The sequence below is a fragment of the Notolepis coatsorum genome (assembly GCF_963971535.1).
Source record: "Notolepis coatsorum genome assembly, chromosome: 4".
Classification (NCBI taxonomy): Eukaryota; Metazoa; Chordata; class Actinopteri; order Aulopiformes; family Paralepididae; genus Notolepis; species Notolepis coatsorum.
In genome coordinates, this window is record NC_140168.1 from 18780320 (window position 1) to 18787610 (window position 7291).

General features: G+C 41.1%; 1 long non-coding RNA gene across 1 annotated transcript; it reads left to right on the forward strand.

Annotated features, from left to right (window-relative positions):
* Nucleotides 1-23: 23 nt before the first annotated feature.
* LOC311226312 lies at nt 24-1801 on the forward strand. Its single transcript, XR_014619540.1, has 2 exons — nt 24-106; nt 170-1801. It is a non-coding gene; the product is annotated as an uncharacterized lncRNA (long non-coding RNA).
* Nucleotides 1802-7291: the final 5490 nt, after the last annotated feature.

Below are 7291 nucleotides of genomic sequence, written 5' to 3' on the forward strand. Positions count from 1 at the left end.
CTGCTGTACTCTGTGTCTCAGAGGCCTTTAGTCAACACCACAAACCCTGAGCCTGATGACGCTGGCACTGGTCAGGTAGCTGCACCAAGCCTCCATCACTGGCCAGGTAGCTGCACCAAGCCTCCAGGTAGCTGCACCAAGCCTCCAGGTAGCTGCACTAAGCCTCCAGGTAGCTGCACCAAGCCTCCAGGTAGCTGCACTAAGCCTCCAGGTAGCTGCACCAAGCCTCCATCACTGGTCAGGTAGCTGCACCAAGCCTCCATCACTGGTCAGGTAGCTGCACCAAGCCTCCATCACTGGTCAGGTAGCTGCACCAAGCCTCCATCACTGGTCAGGTAGCTGCACCAAGCCTCCATCACTGGCCAGGTAGCTGCACCAAGCCTCCAGGTAGCTGCACTAAGCCTCCAGGTAGCTGCACCAAGCCTCCAGGTAGCTGCACTAAGCCTCCATCACTGGCCAGGTAGCTGCACTAAGCTTCCATCACTGGTCAGGTAGCTGCACCAAGCCTCCATCACTGGCCAGGTAGCTGCACCAAGCCTCCAGGTAGCTGCACCAAGCCTCCAGGTAGCTGCACCAAGCCTCCAGGTAGCTGCACCAAGCCTCCAGGTAGCTGCACCAAGCCTCCAGGTAGCTGCACCAAGCCTCCAGGTAGCTGCACTAAGCCTCCATCACTGGCCAGGTAGCTGCACTAAGCCTCCATCACTGGCCAGGTAGCTGCACTAAGCCTCCAGGTAGCTGCACTAAGCCTCCAGGTAGCTGCACTAAGCCTCCAGGTAGCTGCACTAAGCCTCCAGGTAGCTGCACTAAGCCTCCAGGTAGCTGCACTAAGCCTCCAAATGCCCCTGGGAGGCGAATACATACTGTATGTTGTTCACACTGCAGGCCTTAGTGCTCAGTTCTGATGTATTGCTCAGATCAGAACTTGATTTCCCCACATCCTCCCAAATATATAAACTAAAGAAACATTCTAGATCAATCTTCCAAGACAAGGTTATCTTGGTGGACCTGATTTAACCCTTGAGATCCTGGAGATGTGGATTTAATGTGAATAATTACGTCTTGTCTCCTTCAAGCCCTTTGATTTGATGCTGGTTTTAAACGGTCTCTGTCTCTCGTGTCCTCGTGTGCTGCAGCTGGTCCTGCAGGCGGCTCAGGAAACACAGTGACGTGAGGATTGACCCAAAACAACAAAACATTACGCCACAAGTTTCCTTTGGCAAATAGTCTGACACACTGTTCGCCCTGGGAAGGAGTTGATTCCACCTGTTTTATTCTGATTTCCCTTTTTCATGGTATGTTTTGAGTGTGTGTGTGTGTGTGTGTGTGTGTGTGTGTGTGTGTGTGTGTGTGTGTGTGTGTGTGTGTGTGTGTGTGTGTGTGTGTGTGTATGAGCTTGTGTGTGTGTATTCTTCCTGATATGGTCTATCTGCTGGTTAGGTTGCCATGGGGATACAAGCTGCAAACTTTACACCGTTTTGTTTACTGTGAGCTTTGAACTAACAAACAGTTTATTATTATTATTATTATTATTAATATTAATAATAATATTAATAATTATTATTATTATATATTTTATACAGACGTTTGTATTCTTATAGATAAAGTAGCTGTGAGCTGAATGCCAAAGAGTTTATGTATGTATGTTTGTTTGTTTATTGTTTTAAATGATGTTAAGACAATCACGGTTATGTCCAGATGTGTTTCACCTACAGGTCATCTCTGTGAACGCCTAACAGTAGGAAGGTTGTGAATTTGAATTTGTGCAACATTTCATAAAGCAATAAAATATTCTAATATATGAGGAACCGACTCCTTTGACTTGTTAATGTAACTAGATAGTATTAGTTAATGAAACTAGATATTATTAGTTAATGTGCAAAAAGCAGAGTATTAATGAAACTGGATATTATTAGTTAATGTGCAAAAAGCTGAGTATTAATGAAACTAGATAGTATTAGTTCATGTGCAAAAAGCAGAGTATTAATGAAACTAGATATTATTAGTTCATGTGCAAAAAGCAGAGTATTAATGAAACTAGATATTATTAGTTAATGTGCAAACAGCAGAGTATTAATGAAACAAGATATTATTTCAGTATTGGCAGAAAGCGTGCAGAAGTTGTTTGTTTTTAAGCTCCGAGGATGAGAACCATAGAAATGTAATTTGAAGCATCAGTATGTAGGACAACTTTAAAGCATCAGTATGTAGGACCACTTTAAAGCATCAGTATGTAGGACCATTTTAAAGCATCAGTATGTAGGACAACTTTAAAGCATCAGTATGTAGGATCACTTTAAAGCATCAGTATGTAGGACCACTTTGAAGCACCAGTATGTAGGACAACTTTAAAGCATCAGTATGTAGGACCACTTTAAAGCACCAGTATGTAGGACAACTTTAAAGCATCAGTATGTAGGATCACTTTAAAGCATCAGTATGTAGGACCACTTTGAAGCACCAGTATGTAGGACCACTTTAAAGCATCAGTATGTAGGACTACTTTAAAGCATCAGTATGTAGGACCACTTTAAAGCATCAGTATGTAGGACTACTTTAAAGCATCGGTATGTAGGACTACTTTAAAGCACCAGTGTGCAGGATTACTTTAAAGCACCAGTATGTAGGACTACTTTGAAGCAGATGTATATTACAGTATGTGGCGTAAAACTGTGGAATTCTCTACTGAATGATTTAAAGAGTTGTACAAATATCTTTCAGTTCAAGAAAATGTATAAAGAAAGAACAATTCAACTTCATGAAGTTGAGGGGTAACAGGTTTCTATATGACTATTTCTTAGTATTGATTGTTAATAATAATAATAATAATCTTTATTTATATAGGACCTTTCATACATAGAATACAGCTCAAAGTGCTTAACAGGGCAAAAAACACAACATTTGATAATAAAGCTAAAAAAGAAAAGAAAAGAAAAGCAGGCATAAATGACAACAGGGATAATATGTGTAATTGACAGACCATCTATTTCTATATTTTATTTATTGTTATGAGATTTCCTTTTCACTCAGAATGTGCAAATTGAGAGGTATACCTTTTTTTCTCATTTATGGAACTGCATTACCCTGAACAAATATATATATAGTTCCAATGATTGGGGGGCGACAGTGGCTCAGGAGGTAGAGCAGTCGTCTGGTAATCGGATGGTTCCCGGTTCGATTCCCACTCATCCCGGCAGCAAGTCGAAGTGTCCTTGAGCAAGACACTTGTTCCCGATGAGCAGGTTGGCACCTTGCATGGTTGCCTAAAACATAAAGCGTTATATAAATGCAGTCCATTTACCATTTATTGACCAATGAAAAGCTTTCTAGAACGTCATCTATATAGCACATTGTAACTAAGATAGCACTCTTCTGCATCATTAACAAAACCAATGTTCAGTGCTTGCTAGCTAACGTTAGCTTGCTAATGTATGTCGCTAACGGTAGCTTGCTAGCCAAGGAGTTGACCACAACACACATTCAGCGCTATTGGCTACTGTAAATAACAATCAATATCCTTGACCAGTCCCTCTCTAGCTTCCTGTTTTTAAAAACATGAATATGTGGGATGGAATAGCATTCTGCTCGCCGTTTCACAGGGACTTTAAACCTGTTGACGTTCCGACGGCCCGCCCTCGCCCGCGATGGACACGTCACAGTACATTTACCGTTGTCTGTCGGCGTCCCATTGTTTTAGTATTATCTGAAGCAGCACATAGTTTGAAAGCTAAAATGGCCGACATGTGATTGACACCCTACTTGACCAATCTCGGGTTATATAACCAACCAGCCAATGAGCGTCAGTTTAGAAAAGGTCTTTCAAAAGAGACCAGACTTGTGCATGTGCTACAAATGGTTCAAGAATAGCTTTCAATTTACTTTGGGTATGCATTCGATCTGTGTTTTATGCAAAATTTGCAGGAATGTTAAGAGGTTAAGAAACAGTAGAGTTGATTAAGAATGCAGGTACAGAAGTGGCTGCTGGATGTAGTGACAGGAAGGAGGGACCTGAGAGCCTCCCAGTACAACCTTCTACCACTGGATGTAGTGACCTGAGAGCCTCCCAGTACAACCTTCTACCACTGGATGTAGTGACCTGAGAGCCTCCCAGTACAACCTTCTACCACTGGATGTAGTGACCTGAGAGCCTCCCAGTACAACCTTCTACCACTGGCTTGTTGTGACAGGCAACATGAATGACCACAAGGCGCGAGATACAACATAAGGAGGACAGTAATAGAGGCAAAACGGCGCTACAGGGATAAAATTGAACTTCAATATGAACAGGCTGACTCTAGAGCAGGGGTGTCAAACTCATTTTCACAGAGGGCCACATCAGCATTATGGTTGCCCTCAAAGGGCCAAAGACCGTATAAATGTTAATGTAATGTAAAATAAATGTAGCTACACATTTACATATTGTTAAACATGGTGTTTCTGTATTTATTACTTATTCAAGTTATACATATTGCATATTCATTTGCATAAATGTAAAAATATATGTTAGCTTATGTTATTTTAACAAATAATTTTAGTTTATCAGAACCCCATATTACTCCACCAATCAATGATCAAACCATTCAAGTAAATAACAAAGAAGAATATCATCAAATACAAGCTATGACATTAAGTTTGTTCAAAACCTTTTTGTCACAGTCAAGAGGGGCAGAACTAACAACTGTGAGCTGCAAAGAACACGTGGGACAGATGTAGCAGATTGTAACTGTGGCCATTATATGGTTTCATCATTTATGTTATTTCAGTTTGTAAGTGTAATATTTGAGAATGTATTTATGTTTCATTTCTTATTTTCTTTATTATTTAATTTGCTACAATTTATAATATATTCATTTTGACGTCTGGTCATATGTGGTGTCCCGTTAGGCTGCTGTTGTGTTGTTACATTTGGGTCTGATTAAGACACCTGCGAGCAAGCGGCAGGGATGTTGGGAGACTGGGACTCATTAAGACACCTGCAGCGGCAGGAATGGTGAGACGAGTTGTACAGGCTCTCTAGATTCGAAGAGTGTACGACTATGTGTAGTGTACCACTAAGACTGTTACCAAGAACAGAAGAACAAGACCCCTTTTTTATGTAGCATGCAGCCAACGAGGTAATTAATGTTTATTTGTATTTTGCTTTTCTGATGTATTGTTTTCATATCGTGTATATTATTGTTTGTGTTGACCTGACGCAACGTATATGTTTCTGTTTAAGTTTTCACGGTGGATTGGAGGACCAAGCCTTTAATAAACCCGTCGAAAGGAAACCACTTGTGTCTGCAGTGCTTGATGGAGTTACAGTGAAAACTCGACTGTTCATCGATGCAAGTGGGCGATGAAGCAAGTCCAAGTTTAAGGCCGGCGTCCAGCGGACCTTCCCCGACAATTGTTTGCTGCGCTGCCGGCGCGCCGACATCAAAGGACAGATGAGTCACAAACAATACGCACTACACGCATAAACACAAAGAAGTAAGAAGATGCACACAGTATAATGAGCAGCGTTTCAAGGTAAAGCCATAAAGGACTTGGACATTATAAGTTAAGAGTGGTCAGGTCAAGAAGAGTGCTTTGTAAACGTTTCTATAATATATTTGACTGCGAATTCTAATTACTGTGGTGTGCGTGCAAAAACGTTTTGACTTATTTGCCTATATAATTTAACTGACGCTAACCATTTGTACACACATTAAGGTGTCAACGTTAAAGTATAAATATGTTTTCTGATTGAATTAATTTCTAATTTAAAGTGTGTTTTGGAAATTATAACCTATAAAAGGCACGTATAATTTATAGGTGAAGGCTATTATTGGCATCTAATATTTATGTTCCTAAGCGTTCTGAAGCGCTTAATATATATGTGGAGGTTATTTTGAAAGCCAATTGAATTAAGCAATTTGATTTGCTCGGAGAGTACTGCATTTAATTCAAATTTGAGTACAAAACAGGCTAAAGGTTTAAAGGTGTATTTACTATTTTTTCTTTACAAATTTTGGTAAATTTAAAGTAGTGATTTACAATGACAGAGCCAATTAGGCCTGCAATTGAAGTAGGGGACAGTGTTAGGGATAGTGCAAATTCCCGAGACCGACCTGAAGAAGGTCAGGAAGAAGGTGCTGAAGCTCAGCAAGAGGTACCAAAACGATCTCAAAGAACCAGAACTCTAACAGAGAAGGGTAAAGCAATGCAGGAGGATAAGATCAAAGCGCTACAACAAAGATTTAATTACATTTACAATAAATGGAGGACACAAGTTAAATCTTCTAAAGGTCCGTTATCACAATCAACAGAACATTTGTCTAATGAGCTGCTTACTGATATCATTACAGATGTCACAGGTCTTTCTAATGATGTGCAGCATATTTATGATCAACTACGTGACATCTCAACTCCAGACCAGGACACGCGTCTAAGAGTGGATCTGTGTGCAGGGATTTCTGAGATAATTGTGTCCAGAGCCACATTTAGACTGGGGGGAAGTGTGTTAGAAGAAGGAGAGAAAGAGTGGCCAGAAGCAGGCTCTCTCTTTGACTCAAGCACCTATAAATCTGGTTCTGCCACTTCTTCCAGGAAAAGTGCTTATAAATCTGGTTCTGCCACTTCTTCCAGAAAAGGCACCTCAGTGCATTCAAGCAGTTCTTCTGTAAAGCGACGAGATGCTGTTGCTGATGCTGCTGCAAGCCAAGCTGTTCTGGAAGTGTTAAAAGAACAAGAAAAAGAACAATTGGAAATGCAGTGCCTAGAAGCAGAAGCTAAAAAGAAGATAGCTGAGCAAGAGGCAGCAGGCATAAAGCGTCGTTTAGAACGAGAAGCAGAACGTTTAGAAAGAGAAACAGAAGAGGTTGAACGAAGAATAAAGAGAGAGGAAGAGGAAGCTAAAATTAAAGCTCAACTGGAAGAAGAACATGGAGCTATACAAAGGACTCTGGAGGAAAAGCGGAGAAAGATACAGCATTTGGAGGCAGTGAAAGGTCTTAATGCAGCACGAGCAAGAATTCTTGTGTACGATCAAGTGGAGGCCACAGAAGAGCGGAAAGACGTACTAGAACATGAGAGGGTAGCAGACAACAAAGTGCCTGCTCCCACAAGTCCTCTGTCCCTGTATACGTCTCCCGTACCACAAGTTGTGACCACCTCCTCAAATGACAGTACAGCAGAGCTTGTTAAGATGCTGGCAGGTGCTTTGAGTGTCAACAGAATTCCAATTCCTGAACCTTCATCATTCAGTGGGGACCCATTGAAATACAATGACTGGAAACTTTCCTTTGAAATACTGATTGATCAGAAGAGCATT